Raw genomic sequence first — 27,311 nt, 5'->3', positions numbered from 1 at the left:
CTTGAAAAAAGTAATTTTTTTTCGCCAATTTTTTCGACACCTGGGGCTAAATTTTTCTCGGAAAAAGTTTTTTTTTCGCCATTTTTTTCGACTCCTGGGGCTTAATTTTCCTCGAAAAAAGTGATTTTTTTTCGCCAATTTTTTCGACTCCTTTAGCTAAATTTGTCTCGAAAAAAGGTTTTTTTTTCGCCATTTTTTTCGACTCCTGGGGCTAAATTTTTCTCGAAAATAGTAATTTTTTTTCGCCAATTTTTTCGACTCCTGGAGCTAAATTTTTCTCGAAAAAAGCTATTTTCTTTCGCCATTTTTTTCGACTCCTGGGGTTTAGTTTTTCTCGAAAACAGCTTTTTTTTATCGCCAATTTTTTCGACTATTTTGGCTAAATTTTTCTCGAAAAAATTATTTTTTTTCGCCATTTTTTCGACTCCTGGGGCCAAATTTTTCTCGAAAAAAGTTTATTTTTTTCGCCAAGTTTTTTGACTCCTTTGGCTAATTTTTTGTCGAAAAAAGTAATTTTTTCGACTTCTGGGGCTAAATTTTTCTCGAAAAAAGTAATTTTTTTCGCCAATTTTTTCGACTTCTGGGGCTAAATTTTTCTCGAAAAAAGTAATTTTTTTTCGCCAATTTTTTCGACTTCTGGGGCTAAAGTTTTCTCGAGAAAAGTAATTTTTTTGCGCCAATTTTTTCGACTCCTGGGGCTTAATTTTTCTCGAAAAAAGTTATTTTTTTTCGCCACTTTTTTCGACTACTGGGGCTTAATTTTTCTCGAAAAAAGTAATTTTTTTTCGCCAATTTTTTCGACTCCTTTGGCTAAATTTTTCTCGAAAAAAGTAATTTGATTTCGTCAATTTTTTCTACTCCTGAGGCTTAATTTTTCTCGAAAAAAGTTTTTTTTTTTCGCCAATTTTTTCGACTCCTGGGGCAAAATTTTTCTCGAAAAAAGTTTTTTTTTTTCGCCAATTGTTTCGTTTCCTGGGGATTAATTTTTCTCGAAAAAAGTAATTTTTTTTCGCCAATTTTTAGACTCCTGGGGCTAGATTTTTCTCGAAAAAAGCTATTTTTTTCAACTCTTGGGGCTAAATTTTTCTCGAAAAAAGTTATTTTTTTCGGCCAATTTTTTCGACTCCTTTGGCTTAATTTTTCTAGAAAAAAGTTAGTTTTTTTCTTCAATTTTTTCGACTCCTGGTGCTTAACTTTTCTCGAAAAAAGTTATTTTTTTTCCCCAAGTTTTTCGACTCCTTTGGCTAAATTTTTCTCGAACAAAGTAATTTTTTTTCGCCAATTTTTTCGACTCATGGGGCTGAATATTTCTCGAAAAAATAATTTTTTTTCGCCAATTTTTTCGACTCCTAGGGCTTAATTTTCTCGAAAAAAGTTATTTTTTTTGCCAATTTTTTCGACTCCTTTGGCTAAATTTTTCTCTAAAAAAGTAATTTTTTTTCGTCAATTTTTTCTACTCCTGAGGCTAAATTTTTCTCGAAAAAAGTTATTTTTTTTCGCCACTTTTTTCGACTCCTGGGGCTAAATTCTTCTCGAAAAAAGCAATTTTTTTTCGCCAATTTTTTCGACTCCTGGGGCTTAATTTTTCTCGAAAAAAGTTACTTTTTATCGCCAATTTTTTCGACTCCTGGGGCTAAATTTTTCTCGAAAAAAGTTATTTTTTTTCGCCAATTTTTTCGACTCCTGGGGCTAAATTTTTCTCGAAAAAAGTTATTTTTTTCGCCAATTTTCTCGACTCCTGGAGCTAAATTTTTCCCGAAAAAAGTTTTTTTTTTTCGCCAATTTTTTCGACTATTGGGGCTTAATTTTTCTCGAAAAAAGTAATTTTTTTTCGCCAATTTTTTCGACTCCTGGGGCTAAATTTTTCTCGATAAAAGTAATTTTTTTTCGCCAATTTTTTCGACTCCTGGGGCTAAATTTTTCTCGAAAAAAGTAATTTTTTTTCGGCAATTTTTTCGACTCCTGGGGCTAAATTTTTCTCGAAAAAAGTAATTTTTTTTCGCAAATTTTTTCGACTCCTGGAGCTAAATTTTTCGCCAATTGTTTCGTTTTCTGGGGATTAATTTTTCTCGAAAAAAGTAATTTTTTTTCGCCAATTTTTAGACTCCTGGGGCCTTTTTCTCGAAAAAAGCTATTTTTTTCAACCCCTGGGGCTAAATTTTTCTCGAAAAAAGTTATTTTTTTCGCCAATTTTTTCTACTCCTTTGGCTTAATTTTTCTAGAAAAAAGTTAGTTTTTTTCTCCAATTTTTTCGACTCCTAGTGCTAAACTTTTCTCGAAAAAAGTTATTTTTTTTCCCCAAGTTTTTCGACTCCTTTGGTTAAATTTTTCTCGAACAAAGTTATTTTTTTTCGCCAATTTTTTCGACTCATGGGGCTGAATATTTCTCGAAAAAATAATTTTTTTTCGCCAATTTTTTCGACTCCTGGGGCTTAATTATTCTCGAAAAAAGTTATTTTTTTGCCAATTTTTTCGACTCCTTTGGCTAAATTTTTCTCTAAAAAAGTAATTTTTTTTCGTCAATTTTTTCTTCTCCTGGGGCTAAATTTTTCTCGAAAAAAGTAATTTTTTTTCGCCACTTTTTTCGACTCCTGGGGCTAAATTTTTCTCGAAAAAAGCAATTTTTTTTCGCCAATGTTTTCGACTCCTGGGGCTTAATTTTTCTCGAAAAAAGTTATTTTCTTTCGCCAATTTTTTCGACGTCTGGGGCTAAATTTTTCTCGACAAAAGTAATTTTTGTTCGCCAATTTTTTCGACTCCTGGGGCTAAATTTTTCACGAAAAAAGTAATTTTTTTTCGCCAATTTTTTCCACTCCTGGGGCTAAATTTTTCTCGAAAAAAGCTTTTTTTTTGTCGCCAATTGGCGATGATGTTTTTCGACTACTAGGGCTAAATTTTTCTCGAAAAACGTAATTTTTTTTTTCCAATTTTTTCGACTCCTGGGGCTTTATTTTTCTCCAAAAAAGTAATTTTTTCCGCCAATTTTTTCGACTCCTTGGGCTAAATTTTTCTCGAAAAAAGTAATTTTTATTCGCCAATTTTTTCGACTCCTGGGGCTAATTTTTTCTCGAAAAAAGTTACTTTTTTTTAACAAATTTTTTCGACTACCTGGGCTAAATTTTTCTCGAAAAAAGTTATTTTTTTTCGCCAATTTTTTCCACTCGTGGGGCTAAATTTTTCTCGAAAAAAGCTTTTTTTTTGTCGCCAATTTTTTCGACTACTAGGGCTAGATTTTTCTCGAAAAACGTTATTTGTTTTCTCCAATTTTTTCGACTCCTGGGGCTAAATTTTTCTCGAAAAAAGTTATTTTTTTCGCCATTTTTTTCGACTCCTGGGGCTTAATTTTTCTCGAAAAAAGTTATTTTTTTTCGCCAAGTTTTTCGACTCCTGGGGCTTAATTTTTCTCGAAAAAAGCTATATTTTTTCGCCATTTTTTTCAACTCCTGGGGCTAAATTTTTCTCGAAAAAAGTAATTTTTATTCGCCAATTTTTTCGACTCCTGGGCTAAATTTTTCTCGAAAAAAGTATTTTTTTTCGCCAATTTTTTCGACTCCTGGGGCTAAATTTTTCTCGAAAAAAGTTATTTTTTTTTCGCCAATTTTTTCGACTCCTGGGGCTAAATTTTTCTCGAAAAAAGTAACTTTTTTTCGCCATTTTTTTCGACTCCTGGGGCTTAATTTTTCTCGAAAAAAGTGATTTTTTTTCGCCAATTTTTTCGACTCCTGGGGCTTAATTTTTCTCGAAAAAAGCTATATTTTTTCGCCATTTTTTTCAACTCCTGGGGCTAAATTTTTCTCGAAAAAAGTAATTTTTTTTCGCCAATTTTTTCGACTCCTGGGGCTTATTTTTTTTCGAAAAAAGTTACTTTTTTTCGCAAATTTTTTCGACTCCCTGGGCTAAGTTTTTCTCGAAAAAAGTTATTTTTTTTCGCCAATTTTTTAGACTTCTGGGGCTTAATTTTTTTCGGAAAAAGTAATTTTTTTTCGCCAATTTTTCAACTCCTGGGGCTTATTTTTTCTCGAAAAAAGTATTTTTTTTCGCCAAATTTTCGACTCCTGGCGCTAATTTTTTCTCGAAAAAAGCTTTTTTTTGTCGCTAATTTTTTCGACTCCTGGGGCTAAATTTTTCTAGAAAATTGTGTCCTTTTTTCGCCAATTTTTTCGACTCCTAGGGCCAAATGTTTCTCGAAAAAGGTAATTTGTTTTCGCCAATTTTTTCGACAACTGGGGCTAAATTTTTCTCGAAAAAAGTTATTTTTTTTTGCCAATTTTTTCGACTCCTGGGGCTAAATTTTTCTCGACAAAAGTTGTTTTTTTCGCCAATTTTTTCGACTTCTGGGGCTAGAATTTTCTCGAAAAAAGTAATTTTTTTTCGCCAATTTTTTCGACTCCTGGGGCATCATTTTTCTCGAAAAAAGTTATTTTTTTTCGCCAATTTTTTCGACTTCTGGGGCTAAATTTTTCTGGAAAAAAAGTAAGTTTTTTGTCGCCAATTGTTTCGGCTCCTTTGGCAAAATTTTTCTCGAAAAAAGTTATTTTTTTTCGCCAATTTTTTCGACTCCTGGGGCTAAATTTTTCTCGAAAAAAGTAATATTTTTTCGACAATGTTTTCGACTCCTGGGGCTAAATTTTTCTCGAAAAAAGTAATTTTTTTTCGTCAATTTTTTCGACTCCTGGGGCTGAATTTAACACGAAAAAAGTAATTTTTTTTCGCCAATTTTTTCGACTCCTGGGGCTAAATTTTTCTCGAAAAAAGCTATTTTTTTTCGAAAATTTTTTCGACTCCTGGGGCTAAATTTTTCTCGAAAAAAGTTAATTTTTTTCGCCCATTTTTTCGACTTCTGGGGCTAAATTTTTCTCGAAAAAAGTTATTTTTGTTCGCCAATTTTTTCGACTCCTGGGGCTAAATTTTTCTCGAAAAAAGTAATTTTTTTTCGCCAATTTTTTCGACTCCTGGGGCTTAATTTTTCTCGAAAAAAGCTATTTTTTTCAACTCCTCGGGCTAAATTTTTCTCGAAAAAAGTAATTTTTTTTCGCCAATTTTTTCGACTCCTGGGGCTTAATTTTTCTCGAAAAAAGCTATTTTTTTGTCGCCAATTTTTGCGACTCCTGGTGCTGAATTTTTCTCGAAAAAGGTTACTTATTTCAGCAATTTTTTCGACTCCTGGGGCTTAATTTTTCTCGAAAAAAGTAATGTTTTTTCGCCAATTTTTTCGACTCCTGGGGCTAAATTTTTCTCGAAAAAAGCTTTTTTTTTGTCGCCAATTTTTTCGACTACTGGGACTAAATTTTTCTCGAAAAAAGTAGTTTTTTTTCGCCAATTTTTTCGACTCCTGGGGCTAAATTTTTCTCGAAAAAAGTTATGTTTTTTCGCCAATTTTTTCGACTCCTGGGGCTAAATTTTTCTCGAAAAAAGTTATTTTTTTTCGCCAATTTTTTCGACTCCTGGGGCTAAATTTTTCTCGAAAAAAGCTATTTTTTGTCGCCATTTTTTTCGACTCCTGGAGCTTAATTTTTCTCGAAAAAAGTTATTTTTTTTCGCCAATTTTTTCGACTCCTTTGGCTAAATTTTTCTCGAAAAAAGTAATTTTTATTCGCCAATTTTTTCGACTCCTGGGGCTAAATTTTTCTCGAAAAAAGTTTTTTTTTTCGCCAATTTTTTCGACTCCTTTGGCTAAATTTTTCTCGAAAAAAGTAATTTTTTTTCGCCAATTTTTTCGACTCCTGGGGCTAAAGTTTTCTCGAAAAAAGAAATTTTTTTCGCCAATTTTTTCGACTCCTGGGGCTAAATTTTTCTTGAAAAAAGTAATTTTTTTTCGCCAATTTTTTCGACTCCTGGGGTTGAATTTTTCTCGAAAAAAGTTATTTTTTTCGCCAATTTTTTCGACTCCTGGGGCTTAATTTTTCTCGAAAAAAGTTATTTTTTTTCGCCAAATTTTTTAAATCCTTTGGCTAGATTTTTCTCGAAAAAATAAATTTTGTTTCGCCAATTTTTTCTACTCCTGGGGCTAAATTTTTCTCGAAAAAAGTAATTTTTTTTCGCCAATTTTTTCGACTCCTGAGGCTAAATTTTTCTCGAAAAAAGTTATTTTTTTCGCCATTTTTTTCGACTCCTGGGGTTTAGTTTTTCTCGAAAAAAGCTGTTTTTTTTCGCCAATTTTTTTGACTCCTGGGGCTAAATTTTTCTCGAAAAAAGTTATTTTTTTCGCCAATTTTTTCGACTCCTGGGGCTAAATTTTTCTTGAAAAAAGTAATTTTTTGTCGCCAATTTTTTCGACTCCTGGGCTAAATTTTTCTCGAAAAAAGTTATTTTTTTCGCCATTTTTTTCGACTCCTGGGGCTTAATTTTTCTCGAAAAAAGTAATTTTTTTTCGCCAATTTTTTCGACTCCAGGGGCTTAATTTTTCTCGAAAAAAGTTATTTTTTTCTCCAATTTTTTCGACTCCTGGGGCTAAATTTTTCTTGAAAAAAGCTATTTTTTTCAACTCCTGGGGCTAAATTTTTCTCGAAAAAAGTTATTTTTTTTCGCCAATTTTTTCGACTCCTGGGGCTAAATTTTTCTCGAAAAAAGTAATTTTTTTTCGCCAATTTTTTCGACTCCTGGGGCTAAATTTTTCTCGAAAAAAGTAATTTTTTTTCGGCAATTTTTTCGACTCCTGGGGCTAAATTTTTCTCGAAAAAAGCAATTTTTTTCAACTCCTGGGGCTAAATTTTTCTCGAAAAAAGTTATTTTTTTTCGCCAATTTTTTCGACTCCTGCGGCTAAATTTTTCTCGAAAAAAGCTATTTTTTTCAACTCCTGGGGCTAAATTTTGCTCGAAAAAAGTTATTTTTTTTCGCCAATTTTTTCGACTCCTTTGGCTTAATTTTTCTAGGAAAAAGTTATTTTTTTTTTCCAATTTTTTCGACTCCTGGTGCTAAACTTTTCTCGAAAAAAGTTATTTTTTTCCCCAAGTTTTTCGACTCCTTTGGCTAAATTTTTCTCGAAAAAAGTAATTTTTTTTCGCCAATTTTTTCGACTCCTGGGGCTGAATATTTCTCGAAAAAATAATTTTTTTTCGCCAAGTTTTTCGACTCCTGGGGCTTAATTTTTCTCGAAAAAAGTTATTTTTTTCCAATTTTTTCGACTCCTTTGGCTAAATTTTTCTCTAAAAAAGTAATTTTTTTTCGTCAAATTTTCTACTCCTGGGGCTAAATTTTTCTCGAAAAAAGTATTTTTTTTTTCGCCACTTTTTTCGACTCCCGGGGCTAAATTTTTCTCGAAAAAAGCAATTTTTTTCGCCAATTTTTTCGACACCTGGGGCTTAATTTTTCTCGAAAAAAGTAATTTTTTTTCGCCAATTTTTTCGACTTCTGGGGCTAAATTTTTCTCGAAAAAAGTAATTTTTGTTCGCCAATTTTATCGACTCCCTGGGCTAAATTTTTCTCGAAAAAAGTTATTTTTTTTCGCCAAGTTTTTTGACTCCTTTGACTAGATTTTTCTCGAAAAAAGAAATTTTTTTTCGCCAATTTTTTCTACTCCTGGGGCTAAATTTTTCTCGAAAAAAGTAATTTTTTTTCGCCAATTTTTTCGACTCCTGAGGCTAAATTTTTCTCGAAAAAAGTTATTTTTTCCGCCATTTTTTTCGACTCCTGGGGTTTAGTTTTTCTCGAAAAAAGCTATTTTTTTCGCCAATTTTTTCGACTCCTGGGGCTAAATTTTTCTTGAAAAAAGCTATTTTTTTCAACTCCTGGGGCTTAATTTTTCTCGAAAAAAGTTATTTTTTTTCGCCAATTTTTTCGACTCCTGGGGCTAAATTTTTCTCGAAAAGAGTAATTTTTTTTCGCCAATTTTTTCGACTCCTGGGGCTAAATTTTTCTCGAAAAAAGTTATTTTTTTTGCCAATTTTTTCGACTCCTGGGGCTAAATTTTTCTTGAAAAAAGTTACTTTTTTTCGCCAATTTTTTCGACTCCTGGGGCTAAATTTTTCTTGAAAAAAGCTATTTTTTTCAACTCCTGGGGCTTAATTTTTCTCGAAAAAAGTTATTTTTTTTCGCCAATTTTTTCGACTCCTGGGGCTAAATTTTTCTCGAAAAGAGTAATTTTTTTTCGCCAATTTTTTCGACTCCTGGGGCTAAATTTTTCTCGAAAAGAGTAATTTTTTTTCGCCAATTTTTTCGACTCCTGGGGCTAAATTTTTCTCGAAAAAAGTTATTTTTTTCGCCAATTTTTTCGACTCCTGGGGCTAAATTTTTCTTGAAAAAAGTAATTTTTTTTCGCCAATTTTTTCGACTCCTGGGGCTAAATTTTTCTTGAAAAAAGCTATTTTTTTCAACTCCTGGGGCTTAATTTTTCTCGAAAAAAGTTATTTTTTTTCGCCAATTTTTTCGACTCCTGGGGCTAAATTTTTCTCGAAAAAAGTAATTTTTTTTCGCCAATTTTTTCGACTCCTGGGGCTAAATTTTTCTCGAAAAAAGTTATTTTTTTCGCCAATTTTTTCGACTCCTGGGGCTAAATTTTTCTTGAAAAAAGTAATTTTTTTTCGCCAATTTTTTCGACTCCTGGGGCTAAATTTTTCTCGAAAAAAATTATTTTTTTCGCCAATTTTTTCGACTCCTGGGGCTAAATTTTTCTCGAAAAAAGTAATTTTTTTTCGCCAATTTTTTCGACTCCTGGGGCTTAATTTTTCTCGAAAAAGGTTATTTTTTTCGCCAATTTTTTCGACTCCTGGGGCTAAATTTTTCTTGAAAAAAGCTATTTTTTTCAACTCCTGGGGCTAAATTTTTCTCGAAAAAAGTTATTTTTTTTTCGCCAATTTTTTCGACTCCTGGGGCTAAATTTTTCTCGAAAAAAGTAATTTTTTTTCGCCAATTTTTTCGACTCCTGGGGCTAAATTTTTCTCGAAAAAAGTGATTTTTTTTCGGCATTTTTTTCGACTCCGGGGGCTAACTTTTTCTCGAAAAAAGCAATTTTTTTCAACTCCTGGGGCTAAATTTTTCTCGAAAAAAGTTATTTTTTTTCGCCAATTTTTTCGACTCCTGGGGCTAAATTTTTCTCGAAAAAAGCTATTTTTTTCAACTCCTGGGGCTAAATTTTTCTCGAAAAAAGTAATTTTTTTTCGCCAATTTTTTCGACTCCTTTGGCTTAATTTTTCTAGAAAAAAGTTATTTTTTTTCTCCAATTTTTTCGACTCCTTGTGCTAAACTTTTCTCGAAAAAAGTTATTTTTTTTCCCCAAGTTTTTCGACTCCTTTGGCTAAATTTTTCTCGAAAAAAGTAATTTTTTTTCGCCAATTTTTTCGACTCCTGGGGCTGAATATTTCTCGAAAAAATAATTTTTTTTCGCCAATTTTTTCGACTCCTGGGGCTTAATTTTTCTCGAAAAAAGTTGTTTTTTCGCCAATTTTTTCGACTCCTTTGGCTAAATTTTTCTCTAAAAAAGTAATTTTTTGCGCCAAGTTTTTTGACTCCTTTGACTAGATTTTTCTCGAAAAAAGTAATTTTTTTTCGCCAATTTTTTCTACTCCTGGGGCTAAATTTTTCTCGAAAAAAGTAATTTTTTTTCGCCAATGTTTTCGACTCCTGAGGCTAAATTTTTCTCGAAAAAAGTTATTTTTTCCGCCATTTTTTTCGACTCCTGGGGTTTAGTTTTTCTCGAAAAAAGCTATTTTTTTTCGCCAATTTTTTCGACTCCTGGGGCTAAATTTTTCTCGAAAAAAGTTATTTTTTTCGCCAATTATTTCGACTCCTGGGGCTTAATTTTTCTTGAAAAAAGTAATTTTTTTTCGCCAATTTTTTCGACTCCTGGGGCTAAATTTTTCTCGAAAAAAGTTATTTTTTTTCGCCAATTTTTTCGACTCCTGGGGCTTAATTTTTCTCGAAAAAAGTAATTTTTTTTCGCCAATTTTTTCGACTCCTGGAGCTAAATTTTTCGCGAAAAAAGTTGTTTTTTTTCACCTATTTTTTTTTTTGCGTCCAGAGGTGATGGCCGGGTGCAACCGAACCATGAGCGACATAAGATTTGTGGTGGTAGAACGGCGGGGCATAAATCCATGCTGGTGAGAGGATAAGAAGGAATGGAAGCAGGGGAGCAGGAAGGAATGGACAACAGACTCGAGGACTTTGGCAACAGAAGATAGGAGGGAGATACCTCGATAGTTGGAAGGAGTTGATTGACATCCTTTCTTATGGGTCGGAACTAACCAAGCTGCCTTCCACATCACCGGAAACACCCCTTCTCGCAAAGATCGCGAGAAAAGGCGAACCAAAATCGGGGCGAAAGCAGTCTTGCAGCTCTTTAACACATACGAAGGGATGCCATCAGGACCAGGAGCAAAAGATATCTTCAGCTTGGTTAGGGCAGCCAGCACAGACTCCTCAGAAATTGCAATGTGGTTTAGGGACATGTCGGAGTAAGGTATCCGAGCCAGTCCCAATGAGAGGGACGCCGTAGAGCAAGCGGGATCTACAAACACCTGCGAGAAGTGTGTTGCGAACAGCTCACAGATGCTGGAAGGGGTGGAGGCAGTTGTTGAACCAAATGATAAGGAAGGGGGGATTTGGGAGTTACCCCGACGGGAGTTTACATGGCGCCAGAACGACCGGGGGTTAGACGTGAAGCGAGCCTGCAACCGACAAAGGTGCAACCCGTAACGGATGCGGTTGTATGACCGGTAAGCAGACGCGGCGTACTTGAACACCTCACGACGGAACGGGGTATGATAAGCGTGATAAACGCGTTGAGCACGCTTCATATCGGCCCTCAACACACGCAGATGCCTATCAGACCACAAAGGACTAGGAAGGGATTTCAGGGGCGGGCAACATAGAGGAAAGAGCGACGCTAACACGGAGTTAAAGGTGGAGACAGCATCATCAAACGTTGCAGCATCGTCCAGGAAAGACCAATCGGTGTTGAGGAGTAGTCGGTTGAGCTTCGCTTTGTCGAGCTTTTGGAAGCACAGCGATCGTGGCTCACGACGGCGGGTGGGCGAACGCCTCGCTATGGTAACGGGCGGAATCAGCAATGTAACATCGAGGGCCGGGTGGTAGCGGTCCTCAGGGAGGAGCGGGAGCGGTGCGGTGGTAACGGGTGAGCAAACAGCGGCCGCATTTGCATTAGCAAAGACCAGGTCCAACTGCCGGCCTAGCAGGTTTGCGACACCCGATATCTGCAGCAGATCGTTGTGAGCCATGTCGTCGGCAAGCCGGAAATTGCCGGAAGTGATGCAGTGCGGTGCGTAGGAGGTCGGTGAGGATGGGGCAATGCGCCAGCCTAGAGATGGGCAGTTGAAGTCGCCGAACAGCAGCAGCATATCGCGAGCTGCCATCGTTGCTTGGATATCCTCAATGCAGCAATTCAGATCATCCCAGACGGCTTCTGAGGAGCTGTTGGTGGGGGGGATATAAACAACCCCAACGTAAAGCGAGGATCTACCAAGCTTTAAACGCACCCACAGGAGTTCAAGTGAATTGAACGAGTGCTGCACCAATGAGGACACGTAGTTGGACGAACAGGCGATGAGGACACCACCACCACGAGATCGAAGGCTGTTGTTTGAGTTGCGGTCCACACGGTAGACCACGAAAGCATCATCGAACAAAAGCGATGACGGGACCGGATCATCAAGCCAGGTCTCGGTCAGCACGCAGACGTCGAACGCTGGTGAAGTGGAGGTGAGGAATAAGTCATGCACCTTTGTTTTTAAGCCTCGGACGTTTTGGTACGTCAAGTGCAGGGCGTTAGTGCTGACCGGGCAAGCGACGGCAGGATCAGTTTGCGGTGGCGGTGAGTGACGATCGGACGTATGGCGGTGAGTGAGGCGAATTTCGGCGGTCGGTGCGGTGGGCTGGGGAAATACGACATTTCCATCCAACTGTGAGGAACTAAGATGAATCAGCGGGGTGTGCGGTAGTGGTGGTCGGAGCTGTGAATCATGGCTGCTGTGAGCCACGCAGATGCGCTGCGCCGCGAAATCCCTCCCGCGGAGCATGGTGGAACACGAATTCTCTGAACCCCATGCCAAGTGGCCACGTGCACAGATCCAGAGCCTTATCACGAAGAGAGAGCGGCACACCGACCTTAAAGGAATTGAAGGTCGCGGCGCTCGGTTCGCGATCCTTAGGTAGCTGTCTAATGGTCACGATGTCGTTCGTGCCGATACGTTGCTTGACCATGGTATCCACCTCAGCGTCGGAAACCGACGGGGCGATCCTGGTAATGACAAGCCAAAACCGCGGAGGTCTTTGTGGCACAGTTTTAAAGAGGCAAGGCATCGTACCGTGGAGGAGCCGCGGGGCGGGCTGGGCAGGCGGTATCGCATTATCCGTGTGGCTAGTTACTGGCGTAACGCTTAGGATGGTGTTGTAATTAGTGCTCGTAGTGTTATAATCGGCAATGGTGAGTACGGGATGCGGGGCTTGCGTGGTAGTGATGCCGGCAGGGATGAGCGTAGGGTTGACCAAGTCATCAACTAACGTGTGCGTGTGAGCAGGTCCGTTAATCTTAGGATCAGGATTAGTGCCACCAATGGTAGGTATAGTGTGTGTGGCATCGGGCGCATGACTGGGTGCAGTGGTGCTGATCGATTGCGGGGTGGCCAATGGCGTATGTGTGTCGATCGACGATGCCTCAGTGTTGGTGCCAGAAGCCAGTGAAGTGAGACGCCGTTCAAGCGCCATGATGTCGCTCCGGACATCGGCGATCGATGAGGCGAATAAGTCTCGAAGGTCCGTCAACACGCTGCGAGGACAGACGAAGCAATCCGGACATCTCCAGGACAGGCCAGTACCAGGCCGCTTAAGCTCCTTCAGCACCGATGCAGGAACACCCATACAACCCGCCTTGCAATGATAAACGGCTTTGCAAGAGCCAGCACATGTATAAGTATTGGTGCCTGAGGCAGGCAAGGAGCAAACACGGCACACTTCAACCATAGCGAGCACCAAATTGATAAAAAGTTCGAAAATGTAAACAACGCGGGCAAGTCACGACCAAACAAACTTGCTGGGCCAAAACACGGGGTACTGAGGCAACTTTGAGCCAAAAACTGCAGATAACCGGAGTGTTTTTCACTGAATATCCTACGATGAGCGCGGAGTGCGTAAACGGTGCGTCCGGTTCGAGCGGAGATTTTTTTTTTTTTTTTTTACTTTACTTTTCTGTTGAGTTTTTTCTATGCTAGGACTTGTTTCCACTGCAAAACGTAAGCACCAGGAGTGATTTGCTCCCTACATGTCAGCTTTTATAATACTTTTTAAATGAACTATCGAAAGTGGGCACATGATAAAGAAATGGGAGATGAAACATCAAAACGCTGCTAGAGGGAATTGAAAACAGAAAGCAGAATTAGTAAGAGAAGTAAGATATTTACTGAGAATGTTTATGTCTTTGATTCTTAAACGCATGATGTGCGTCTGCTATTGAATTGAGTCTTCACTTTGGTAGGTCTTGTCTTCGCTGTGAACTGCAAGCACCAGGCTTGCTTTCACTCTCTACATGTCAACTTTAGCAAATGCTGGTTGAATGAATCATCGATAGAGGGCGTAACAAATAGCAAAAGCAGATAAGAGATAAATATGCTGCTAGAGGCAATCGAAGTAGCAAGGAGAATGAGTTGGAGACATAAGATAATCTTTTTGAATGTTTATGTTTGTGAGTGATACAGCTTTGGTACATCTTTACTTTTCTGTTGAGTTTTTTCTATGCTTGGACTTGTTTCCACTGTGAAACGTAAGCACCATTAGCGTTTTGCTTCCTGCATGTCAGCTTTTATAATATTTTTTAAATGAACTATCGAAAGTGAGCACATGAAATAGAAATGGGAGATGAAACATCAAATCGTTGCTAGAGGGAATTGAAAACAGAAAGAAGAATTAGTAAGAGAAGTAAGATATTTACTGAGAATGTTTATGTCTTTGATTCTTAAACGTTTGATGTGCGTTTGCTATTGAATTGAGTCTTCACTTTGGTAGGTCTTGTCTTCGCTGTGAACTGCAAGCAATAGGCTTGCTTTCACTCTCTACATGTCAATTTTAGCAAATGATGGATGAATGAATCATCGATAGAGGGCATAACCAATAGCAAAAGCAGATAAGAGATAAATATGCTGCTAGAGGCAATCGAAGTAGCAAGGAGAATGTGTTGGAGATATAAGTTATTCTTTTTGAATGTTTATATCTGTGATTGTTACAGTTTTGGTACGTCTTTACTTTTCTGTTGAGTTTTTTTAAACTAGGACTTATTTCCACTCTAAAACGTAAGCACCAGGAGTGATTTGCTCCCTACATGTCAGCTTTTATAATACTTTTTAAATGAACTATCGAAAGTGGGCAATTGGAATAGAAATGGGAGATGAAACATCAAAACGTTGCTAGAGGGAATTGAAAACAGAAAGAAGAATTAGTAAGAGAAGTAAGATATTTACTGAGAATGTTTATGTCTTTGATTCTTAAACGTTTGATGTGCGTTTGCTATTGAATTGAGTCTTCACTTTGGTAGGTCTTGTCTTCGCTGTGAACTGCAAGCACTAGGCTAGCTTTCACTCTCTGCATGTCAACTTTAGCAAATGCTGGATGAATGAATCATCGATAGAGGGCATAACAAATAGCAAAAGCAGATAAGAGATAAATATGCTGCAAGAGGCAATCGAAGAAGCAAGGAGAATGAGTTAGAGATATAAGATATTCTTTTTGAATGTTTATATTTGTGATTGTTACAGTTTTGGTACGTCTTTACTTTTCTGTTGAGTTTTTTCTAAGCTAGGACTAGCTTTCACTGTAAAACGTAAGCACCAGGAGCGTTTTGCTTCCTACATGTCAGCTTTTATAATATTTTTTAAATGAACTATCGAATGCGAGTACATGAAATTGAAACAGGAGATGAAACCTCAAAACAATGCTAGAGGGTATTGAAAACAGAAAGAAGAATTAGTAAGAGAAGGAAGATATTTACTGAGACTGTTTATGTCTTTGATTCTTAAACGTATGATGTGCGTTTGCTATTGAATTGAGTCACTTTGGTAGGTCTTGTCTTCGCTGTGAACTGCAAGCAATAGGCTTGCTTTCACTCTCTGCATGTCAATTTTAGCAAATGCTGGATGAATGAATCATCGATAGAGGGCATAACCAATAGCAAAAGCAGATAAGAGATAAATATGCTGCTAGAGGCAATCGAAGTAGCAAGGAGAAAGTGTTGGAGATATAAGTTATTCTTTTTGAATGTTTATATTTGTGATTGTTACAGTTTTGGTACGTCTTTACTTTTTTGTTGAGTTTTTTTAAACTAGGACTTATTTCCACTCTAAAACGTAAGCACCAGGAGTGATTTGCTCCCTACATGTCAGCTTTTATAATACTTTTTAAATGAACTATCGGAAGTGGGCAATTGGAATAGAAATGGGAGATGAAACATCAAAACGTTGCTAGAGGGAATTGAAAACAGAAAGAAGAATTAGTAAGATAAGTAAGATATCTACTGAGAATGTTTATGTCTTTGATTCTTAAACGTTTAATGTGCGTTTGGTATTGAATTGAGTCTTCACTTTGGTAGGTCTTGTCTTCGCTGTGAACTGCAAGCACCAGGCTTGCTTTCACTCTCTACTCTCAACTTTAGCAAATGCTGGTTGAATGAATCTTTGATAGAGGGCATGACAAATAGCAAAAGCAGATAAGAGATAAATATGCTGCTAGAGGCAATCGATGTAGCACGGAGAATGAGTTGGAGATATAAGATATTCTTTTTGAATGTTTATATTTGTGATTGTTACAGTTTTGATACGTCTTTACTTTTTTGTTGAGTTTTTTTAAACTAGAACTTATTTCCACTGTAAAACGTAAGCACCAGGAGTGATTTGCTCCCTACATGTCAGCTTTTATAATACTTTTTAAATGAACTATCGAAAGTGGGCAATTGGAATAGAAATGGGAGATGGAACATCAAAACGTTGCTAGAGGGAACTGAAAACAGAAAGAAGAATTAGTAAGAGAAGTAAGATATTTACTGAGAATGTTTATGTCTTTGATTCTTAATCGTATGATGTGCGTTTGGTGTTGAATTGAGTCTTCACTTTGGTAGGTCTTGTCTTCGCTGTGAACTGCAAATACCAGGCTTGCTTTCACTCTCTACATGTCAACTTTAGCAAATGCTGGATGAATGAATCATCGATAGAGGGCATAGCAAATAGCACAAGCAGATAAGAGATAAATATGCTGCTAGAGGCAATCGAAGTAGCAAGGAGAATGAGTTGGAGATTCAGTCGACTCTCGATAATTCAAACGTTCGATAAATCGAAACTCTCGATAATTCGAAGTATATCAGTAGTCCCTTGGAAAACTCTCACTATTTCGATTAAAAACAATACGATTTGGTACACTCGATAAAGCGAAGTAAAATTCGAAGTTAGGTTGCTCTCTTCACGCGATAATTCGAAGCTGTAACCACTCAACTCGCAACAATTCGAAGTTCTGAGCAAGTTGAAACGTTACAGAACGCGTCACATTGCGGGTGCCCTGTAACACTCTGTTGAACGCGGACGAAGATTTTCGACCGAATTAGACTACATGGTGTAGACGGGCGGACGGACATATTTGGGGCATAACTGGTTTGTAGGAAGGTGCACAAACAAAAGTGAAGAAAAAACAGTTAGCGAAAACGGTGGGTAAAGGTATAGCGTAAATCAATACACGCATACTTATTTCCAGTTCATAACTCAGCAACCGTAGCCGCTTATTTCCTACCACTCTTGATAATTCGAACTCTCGATAAATCGAACTTTTTTCTGGGTCCCTCCAACTTCGAATTATCGAGAGTCGACTGTTTAAGGTATTCTTTTTGAATGTTTATATTTGTGATTGTTACAGTTGTGGTACGTCTTTACTTATCTGTTGAGTTTTTTCTATCCTAGGACTAGCTTTCATTGTAAAACGTAAGCACCAGGAGTGATTTGCTTCCTACATGTCAGCTTTTATAATATTTTTTAAATGAACTATCGAAAGCGAGTACATGAAATAGAAAAAGGAGATGAAACATCAAAACGTTGCTAGAGGGAATTGAAAACAGAAAGAAGAATTAGTAAGAGAAGTAACATATTTACTGTGAATGTTTATGTCTTTGATTCTTAAACGTTTGATGTGCGTTTGGTATTGAATTGAGTCTTCACTTTGGTGGGTCTTGTCTTCGCTGTGAACTGCAAGCACCAGGCTTGCTTTCACTCTCTACATGTCAACTTTAGCAAATACTGGTTGAATGAATCATCGATAGAGGGCATTATAAATAGCAAAAGCAGATAAGAGATAAATATGCTGCTAGAGGCAATCGAAGTAGCACGGAGAATGAGTTGGAGATATAAGATATTCTTTTTGAATGTTTATATTTGTGATTGTTACAGTATTGGTACGTCTTTACTTTTTTGTTGAGTTTTTTATAGGCTAGGACTTGTTTTCACTGTAAAACGTAAGCACCAGGATTGTTTTGCTTCCTACATGTCAGATTTTATAATATTTTTTGAATGATTATCGAAAGTGAGCACATGAAAAAGAAATGGGAGATGAAACATCAAAACGTTGCTAGAGGGAATTGAAAACAGAAAGAAGAATTAGTAAGAGAAGTCAGATATTTACTAAGAATGTTTAAGTCTTTGATTTTCAAACGTTTAATGTGCGTTTGGTATTGAATTGAGTCTTCACTTTGGTAGGTCTTGTCTTCGCTGTGAACTGCAAGCACCAGGCTTGCTTTCACTCTCTACATGTCAACTTTCGCAAATGCTGGTTGAATGAATCATCGATAGAGTGCATAGCCAATAGCAAAAGCAGATAAGAGATAAATATGCTGCTAGAGGCAATCGAAGTAGCAAGGAGAATAAGTTGGAGATATTTAAGGTATTCTTTTTGAATGTTTATATTTGTGATTGTTACAGTTTTGGTACGTCTTTACTTTTCGGTTGAGTTTTTTCTATCCAAGGATTTGTTTCCACTGTAAAACGTAAGCACCGGGATTGATTTGCTCCCTACATGTCACCTTTTATAACACTTTTTAAATGAACTATCGAAAGTGGGCACATGAAATAGAAATGGGAGATGAAACATCAAAACGTTGCTAGAGGGAATTGAAAACAGAAAGAAGAATTAGTAAAAGAAGTAAGATATTTACTGAGAATGTTTATGTCTTTGATTCTCAAACGTTTGATGTGCGTTTGCTATTGAATTGAGTCTTCACTTTGGTAGGTCTTGTCTTCGCTGTGAACTGCAAGCACCAGGCTTGCTTTCACTCTCTACTTGTCAACTTTAGCAAATGCTGGTTGAATGAATCATCGATAGAGGGCATGACCAATAGCAAAACCAGATAAGAGATAAATATGCTGCTAGAGGCAATCGAAGTAGCAAGGAGAATGAGTTGGAGATATTTAAGGTATTCTTTTTGAATGTTTATATTTGTGATTGTTACAGTTTTGGAACGTCTTTAATTTTCTGTTGAGTTTTTTCTATTTTAGAACTAGCTTTCATAGTAAAACGTAAGCACTGGGAGTGATTTGCTCCCTACATGTCAGCTTTTATAATACTTTTTAAATGAACTATCGAAAGTGAGCACATGAAACAGAAATGGGAGACGAAACATCAAAACGTTGCTAGAGGGAATTGAAAACAGAAAGAAGAATTAGTAAGAGAAGTAAGATATTTACTGAGAATGTTTATGTCTTTGATTCTTAAACGTTTGATGTGCGTTTGCTATTGAATTGAGTCTTCACTTTGGTAGGTCTTGTCTTCGCTGTGAACTGCAAGCACCAGGCTTGCTTTCACTCTCTACATGTCAACTTTAGCAAATGCTGGTTGAATGAATCATCGATAGAGGGCATAGCAAATAGCAAAAGCAGATAAGAGATGAATATGCTGCTAGAGGCAATCGAAGAAGCAAGGAGAATGAGTTGGAGATATAAGATATTCTTTTTGAATGTTTATATTTGTGATTGTTACAGTTTTGGAACGTCTTTACTTTTCTGTTGAGTTTTTTCTATCCAAGGAATTGTTTCCATTGTAAAACGTAAGCACCGGGAGTGATTTGCTCCTTACATGTCAGCTTTTATAATACTTTTTAAATGAACTATCGAAAGTGGGGACATTAAATAGAAATGGAAGATGAAACATCAAAACGTTGCTAGAGGGAATTGAAAACAGAAAGAAGAATTAGTAAGAGAAGGAAGATATTTACTGAGAATGTTTATGTCTTTGATTCTTAAACGTTTGATGTGCGTTTGGTATTGAATTGAGTCTTCACTTTGGTAGGTCTTGTCTTCGCTGTGAACTGCAAGCAGCAGGCTTGCTTTCACTCTCTACATGTCAACTTTAGCAAATGCTGGTTGAATGAATCATCGATAGAGGGCATAGCAAATAGCAAAAGCAGATAAGAGATGAATATGCTGCTAGAGGCAATCGAAGAAGCAAGGAGAATGAGTTGGAGATATAAGATATTCTTTTTGAATGTTTATATTTGTGATTGTTACAGTTTTGGAACGTCTTTACTTTTCTGTTGAGTTTTTTCTATCCAAGGAATTGTTTCCATTGTAAAACGTAAGCACCGGGAGTGATTTGCTCCTTACATGTCAGCTTTTATAATACTTTTTAAATGAACTATCGAAAGTGGGGACATTAAATAGAAATGGAAGATGAAACATCAAAACGTTGCTAGAGGGAATTGAAAACAGAAAGAAGAATTAGTAAGAGAAGGAAGATATTTACTGAGAATGTTTATGTCTTTGATTCATAAACGTTTGATGTGCGTTTGCTATTGAATTGAGTCTTCACTTTGGTAGGTCTTGTCTTCGCTGTGAACTGCAAGCACCAGGCTTGCTTTCACTCTCTACATGTCAACTTTAGCAAATGCTGGTTGAATGAATCATCGATAGAGGGCATAGCAAATAGCAAAAGCAGATAAGAGATGAATATGCTGCTAGAGGCAATCGAAGAAGCAAGGAGAATGAGTTGGAGATATAAGATATTCTTTTTGAATGTTTATATTTGTGATTGTTACAGTTTTGGAACGTCTTTACTTTTCTGTTGAGTTTTTTCTATCCAAGGAATTGTTTCCATTGTAAAACGTAAGCACCGGGAGTGATTTGCTCCTTACATGTCAGCTTTTATAATACTTTTTAAATGAACTATCGAAAGTGGGGACATTAAATAGAAATGGAAGATGAAACATCAAAACGTTGCTAGAGGGAATTGAAAACAGAAAGAAGAATTAGTAAGAGAAGGAAGATATTTACTGAGAATGTTTATGTCTTTGATTCTCAAACGTTTGATGTGCGTTTGCTATTGAATTGAGTCTTCACTTTGGTAGGTCTTGTCTTCGCTGTGAACTGCAAGTACCAGGCTTGCTTTCACTCTCTACATGTCAACTTTAGCAAATGCTGGTTGAATGAATCATCGATAGAGGGCATAGCAAATAGCAAAAGCAGATAAGAGATGAATATGCTGCTAGAGGCAATCGAAGAAGCAAGGAGAATGAGCTGGAGATATAAGATATTCTTTTTGAATGTTTATATTTGTGATTGTTACAGTTTTGGAACGTCTTTACTTTTCTGTTGAGTTTTTTCTATCCAAGGAATTGTTTCCATTGTAAAACGTAAGCACCGGGAGTGATTTGCTCCTTACATGTCAGCTTTTATAATACTTTTTAAATGAACTATCGAAAGTGAGCATATGAAACAGAAATGGGAGACGAAACATCAAAACGTTGCTAGAGGGAATTGAAAACAGAAAGAAGAATTAGTAAGAGAAGTAAGATATTTACTGAGAATGTTTATGTCTTTGATTCTTAAACGTTTGATATGCGTTTGCTATTGAATTGAGTCTTCACTTTGGTAGGTCTTGTCTTCGCTGTGAACTGCAATCACCAGGCTTGCTTTCACTCTCTACATGTCAACTTTAGCAAATGCTGGTTGAATGAATCATCGATAGAGGGCATAGCAAATAGCAAAAGCAGATAAGAGATGAATATGCTGCTAGAGGCAATCGAAGAAGCAAGGAGAATGAGTTGGAGATATAAGATATTCGTTTTGAATGTTTATATTTGTGATTGTTACAGTTTTGGAACGTCTTTACTTTTCTGTTGAGTTTTTTCTATCCAAGGAATTGTTTCCATTGTAAAACGTAAGCACCGGGAGTGATTTGCTCCTTACATGTCAGCTTTTATAATACTTTTTAAATGAACTATCGAAAGTGGGGACATTAAATAGAAATGGGAGATGAAACATCAAAACGTTGCTAGAGGGAATTGAAAACAGAAAGAAGAATTAGTAAGAGAAGGAAGATATTTACTGAGAATGTTTATGTCTTTGATTCTTAAACGTTTGATGTGCGTTTGGTATTGAATTGAGTCTTCACTTTGGTAGGTCTTGCTTTTATAATACTTTTTAAATGAACTATCGAAAGTGAGCACATGAAATAGAAATGGGAGATGAAACATCAAAACGTTGCTAGAGGGAATTGAAAACAGAAAGAAGAATTAGTAAGAGAAGTCAGATATTTACTGAGAATGTTTATGTCTTTGATTCTCAAACGTTTGATGTGCGTTTGGTATTGAATTGAGTCTTCACTTTGGTAGGCTTGTCTTCGCTGTGAACTGCAAGCACCAGGCTTGCTTTCACTCTCTACATGTCAACTTTCGGAAATGCTGGTTGAATGAACTATCGATAGAGGGCATGACAAATAGCAAAAGCAGATAAGCGATAAAAATGCTGCTAGAGGCAATCGAAGTAGCAAGGAGAATAAGTAGGAGAAATAAGATATTCTTTTTGAATGTTTATATTTGTGATTGTTACAGTTTTGGTACGTCTTTAATTTTCTGTTGAGTTTTTTCTATCTTAGAACTAGCTTTCATAGTAAAACGTAAGCACTGGGAGTGATTTGCTCCCTACATGTCAGCTTTTATACTATTTTTTAAATTAACTATCGAAAGCGAGTACATTAAATAGAAAAAGGAGATGAAACATCAAAACGTTGCTAGAGGGAATTGAAAACAGAATGAAGAATTAGTAAGAGAAGGAAGATATTTACTGAGAATGTTTATGTCTTTGATTCTCAAACGTTTGATGTGCGTTTGGTATTGAATTGAGTCTTCACTTTGGTAGGCTTGTCTTCGCTGTGAACTGCAAGCACCAGGCTTGCTTTCACTCTCTACATGTCAACTTTAGCAAAAGCTGGTTGAATGAATCATCGATAGAGGGCATAGCAAATAGCAAAACCAGATCAGAGATAAATATGCTGCTAGAGGCAATCGAAGTAGCAAGGAGAATGAGTTGGCGATATTTAAGGTATTCTTTTTGAATGTTTATATTTGTGATTGTTACAGTTGTGGTACGTCTTTACTTTTCGGTTGAGTTTTTTCTATCCAAGGATTTGTTTCCACTGTAAAACGTAAGCACCGGGGATGATATACTCCCTACATGTCAGCTTTTATAATACTTTTTAAATAAACTATCGAAAGTGGGCACATGAAATAGAAATGGGAGATGAAACATCAAAACGTTGCTAGAGGGAATTGAAAACAGAAAGAAGAATTAGTAAGAGAAGTCAGATATTTACTGAGAATGTTTATGTCTTTGATTCTCAAATGTTTGATGTGCGTTTGCTATTGAATTGAGTCTTCACTTTGGTAGGTCTTGTCTTCGCTGTGAACTGCAACTTTAGCAAATGCTGGTTGAATGAATCATCGATAGAGGGCATGACAAATAGCAAAACCAGATAAGAGATAAATATGCTGCTAGAGGCAATCGAAGTAGCAAGGAGAATGAGTAGGAGATATTTAAGGTATTCTTTTTGAATGTTTATATTTGTGATTGTTACAGTTTTGGTACGTCTTTACTTATCTGTTGAGTTTTTTCTATCCTAGGACTAGCTTTCATTGTAAAACGTAAGCACCAGGAGTGATTTGCTTCCTACATGTCAGCATTTATAATATTTTTTAAATTAACTATCGAAAGCGAGAACATTAAATAGAAAAAGGAGATGAAACATCAAAACGTTGCTAGAGGGAATTGAAAACAGAAAGAAGAATTAGTAAGAGAAGTAAGATATTTACTGTGAATGTTTATGTCTTTGATTCTCAAACGTTTGATGTGCGTTTGGTATTGAATTGAGTCTTCACTTTGGTAGGTCTTGTCTTCGCTGTGAACTGCAAGCACCAGGCTTGCTTTCACTCTCTACATGTCAACTTTCGGAAATGCTGGTTGAATGAATCATCGATAGAGGGCATGACAAATAGCAAAACCAGATCAGAGATAAATATGCTGCTAGAGGCAATCGAAGTAGCAAGGAGAATGAGTTGGCGATATTTAAGGTATTCTTTTTGAATGTTTATATTTGTGATTGTTACAGTTGTGGTACGTCTTTACTTTTCGGTTGAGTTTTTTCCATCCAAGGATTTGTTTCCACTGTAAAACGTAAGCACCGGGGATGATTTACTCCCTACATGTCAGCTTTTATAATACTTTTTAAATAAACTATCGAAAGTGGGCACATGAAATAGAAATGGGAGATGAAACATCAAAACGTTGCTAGAGGGAATTGAAAACAAAAAGAAGAATTAGTAAGAGAAGTAAGATAACTACTGAGAATGTTTATGTGTTTGATTCTCAAATGTTTGATGTGCGTTTGCTATTGAATTGAGTCTTCACTTTGGTAGGTCTTGTCTTCGCTGTGAACTGCAACTTTAGCAAATGCTGGTTGAATGAATCATCGATAGAGGGCATGACAAATAGCAAAACCAGATAAGAGATAAATATGCTGCTAGAGGCAATCGAAGTAGCAAGGAGAATGAGTAGGAGATATTTAAGGTATTCTTTTTGAATGTTTATATTTGTGATTGTTACAGTTTTGTTACGTCTTTACTTATCTGTTGAGTTTTTTCTATCCTAGGACTAGCTTTCATTGTAAAACGTAAGCACCAGGAGTGATTTGCTTCCTACATGTCAGCATTTATAATATTTTTTAAATTAACTATCGAAAGCGAGAACATTAAATAGAAAAAGGAGATGAAACATCAAAACGTTGCTAGAGGGAATTGAAAACAGAAAGAAGAATTAGTAAGAGAAGTAAGATATTTACTGTGAATGTTTATGTCTTTGATTCTCAAACGTTTGATGTGCGTTTGGTATTGAATTGAGTCTTCACTTTGGTAGGTCTTGTCTTCGCTGTGAACTGCAAGCACCAGGCTTGCTTTCACTCTCTACATGTCAACTTTCGGAAATGCTGGTTGAATGAATCATCGATAGAACTAGCTTTCATTGTAAAACGTAAGAACTGGGAGTGATTTGCTCCCTACATGTCAGCTTTTATAATACTTTTTAAATGAACTATCGAAAGTGGGGACATGAAATAGAAATGGGAGATGAAACATCAAAACGTTGCTAGAGGGAATTGAAAACAGAATGAAGAATTAGTAAGAGAAGTCAGATATTTACTGAGAATGTTTATGTCTTTGATTCTTAAACGTTTGATGTGCGTTTGGTATTGAATTGAGTCTTCACTTTGGTAGGCTTGTCTTCGCTGTGAACTGCAAGCACCAGGCTTGCTTTCACTCTCTACATGTCAACTTTTGCAAATGCTGGTTGAATGAATTATCGATAGAGGGCATGACAAATAGCAAAACCAGATAAGAGATAAATATGCTGCTAGAGGCAATCGAAGTAGCAAGGAGAATAAGTTGGAGAAATAAGATATTCTTTTTGAATGTTTATATTTGTGATTGTTACAGTTTTGGAACGTCTTTAATTTTCTGTTGAGTTTTTTCTATCTTAGAACTAGCTTTCATAGTAAAACGTAAAAACTGGGAGTGATTTGCTCCCTACATGTCAGCTTTTATTCTATTTTTTAAATTAACTATCGAAAGCGAGTACATTAAATAGAAAAAGGAGATGAAACATCAAAACGTTGCTAGAGGGAATTGAAAACAGAATGAAGAATTAGTAAGAGAAGTCAGATATTTACTGAGAATGTTTATGTCTTTGATTCTCAAACGTTTGATGTGCGTTTGGTATTGAATTGAGTCTTCACTTTGGTAGGTCTTGTCTTCGCTGTGAACTGCAAGCACCAGACTTGCTTTCACTCTCTACATGTCAACTTTCGGAAATGCTGGTTGAATGAATCATCGATAGAGGGCATGACAAATAGCAAAACCAGATAAGAGATAAATATGCTGCTAGAGGCAATCGAAGTAGCAAGGAGAATGAGTTGGAGATTTAAGATATTCTTTTTGAATGTTTATATTTGTGATTGTTACAGTTTTGGTACGTCTTTAATTTTCTGTTGAGTTTTTTTTATTCTAGAACTAGCTTTCATTGTAAAACGTAAGAACTGGGAGTGATTTGCTCCCTACATGTCAGCTTTTATAATACTTTTTAAATGAACTATCGAAAGTGGGGACATGAAATAGAAATGGGAGATGAAACATCAAAACGTTGCTAGAGGGAATTGAAAACAGAAAGAAGAATTAGTAAGAGAAGTCAGATATTTACTGAGAATGTTTATGTCTTTGATTCTTAAACGTTTGATGTGCGTTTGGTATTGAATTGAGTCTTCACTTTGGTAGGCTTGTCTTCGCTGTGAACTGCAAGCACCAGGCTTGCTTTCACTCTCTACATGTCAACTTTAGCAAATGCTGGTTGAATGAATCATCGATAGAGGGCATTACAAATAGCAAAAGTAAATAAGAGATAAATATGCTGCTAGAGTTAATCGAAGTAGCAAGTAGAATAAGTAGGTGAAATAAGATATTCTTTTTGAATGTTTATATTTGTGATTGTTACAGTTTTGGTACGTCTTTAATTTCCTGTTGAGTTTTTTCTATCCTAGAACTAGCTTTCATTGTAAAACGTAAGAACTGGGAGTGATTTGCTCCCTACATGTCAGCTTTTATAATACTTTTTAAATGAACTATCGAAAGTGGGCACATGAAATAGATATGGGAGATGAAACATCAAAACGTTGCTAGAGGGAATTGAAAACAGAAAGAAGAATTAGTAAGAGAAGTGAGATATTTACTGAGAATGTTTATGTCTTTGATTCTCAAACGTTTAATGTGCGTTTGGTATTGAATTGAGTCTTCACTTTGGTAGGTCTTGTCTTCGCTGTGAACTGCAAGCACCAGGCTTGCTTTCACTCTCTACATGTCAACTTTAGCAAATGCTGGATGAATGAATCATCGATAGAGGGCATAGCAAATAGCAAAAGCAGATAAGAGATAAATATGCTGCTAGAGGCAATCGAAGAAGCAAGGAGAATGAGTTGGAGATATAAGATATTCTTTTTGAATGTTTATATTTGTGATTGTTACAGTTGTGGTACGTCTTTACTTTTCGGTTGAGTTTTTTCTATCCAAGGATTTGTTTCCACTGTAAAACGTAAGCACCGGGAGTGATTTGCTCCCTACATGTCAGCTTTTATAATACTTTTTAAATGAACTATCGAAAGTGAGCACATGAAATAGAAATGGGAGATGAAACATCAAAACGTTGCTAGAGGGAATTGAAAACAGAAAGAAGAATGAGTAAGAGAAGTGAGATATTTACTGTGAATGTTTATGTCTTTGATTCTTAAACGTTTGACGTGCGTTTCATATTGAATTGAGTCTTCACTTTGGTAGGTCTTGTCTTCGCTGTGAACTGCAACTTTAGCAAATGCTGGTTGAATGAATCATCGATAGAGGGCGTGACAAATAGCAAAAGCAGATGAGAGATAAATATGCTGCTAGAGGCAATCGAAGTAGCAAGAAGAATAAGTAGGAGAAATAAGATATTCTTTTTGAATGTTTATATTTGTGATTGTTACAGTTTTGGTACGTCTTTACTTTTCTGTTGAGTTTTTTTTATCCTAGAACTATTTTTCATTGTAAAACGTAAGCACCGGGAGTGATTTGCTCCCTACATGTCAGCTTTTATAATACTTTTTAAATGAACTATCGAAAGTGAGCACATGAAATAGAAATTGGAGATGAAACATCAAAACGTTGCTAGAGGGAATTGAAAACAAAAAGAAGAATTAGTAAGAGAAGTAAGATAACTACTGAGAATGTTTATGTGTTTGATTCTCAAATGTTTGATGTGCGTTTGCTATTGAATTGAGTCTTCACTTTGGTAGGTCTTGTCTTCGCTGTGAACTGCAACTTTAGCAAATGCTGGTTGAATGAATCATCGATAGAGGGCATGACAAATAGCAATAAGCATGACAAATAGCAGAGAAGAGAAAAAGATGCTGCTAGAGGCAATCGAAGAAGCAAGGAGAATTAGTTGGAGATATAAGATATTCTTTTTGAATGTTTATGTTTGTGATTGTTACAGTTTTG

This window comes from Anopheles coustani, unplaced genomic scaffold (assembly GCF_943734705.1).
Source record: "Anopheles coustani unplaced genomic scaffold, idAnoCousDA_361_x.2 scaffold_105_ctg1, whole genome shotgun sequence".
NCBI lineage: Eukaryota > Metazoa > Arthropoda > Insecta > Diptera > Culicidae > Anopheles > Anopheles coustani.
Note: the sequence above shows the minus strand (reverse complement) of the source record.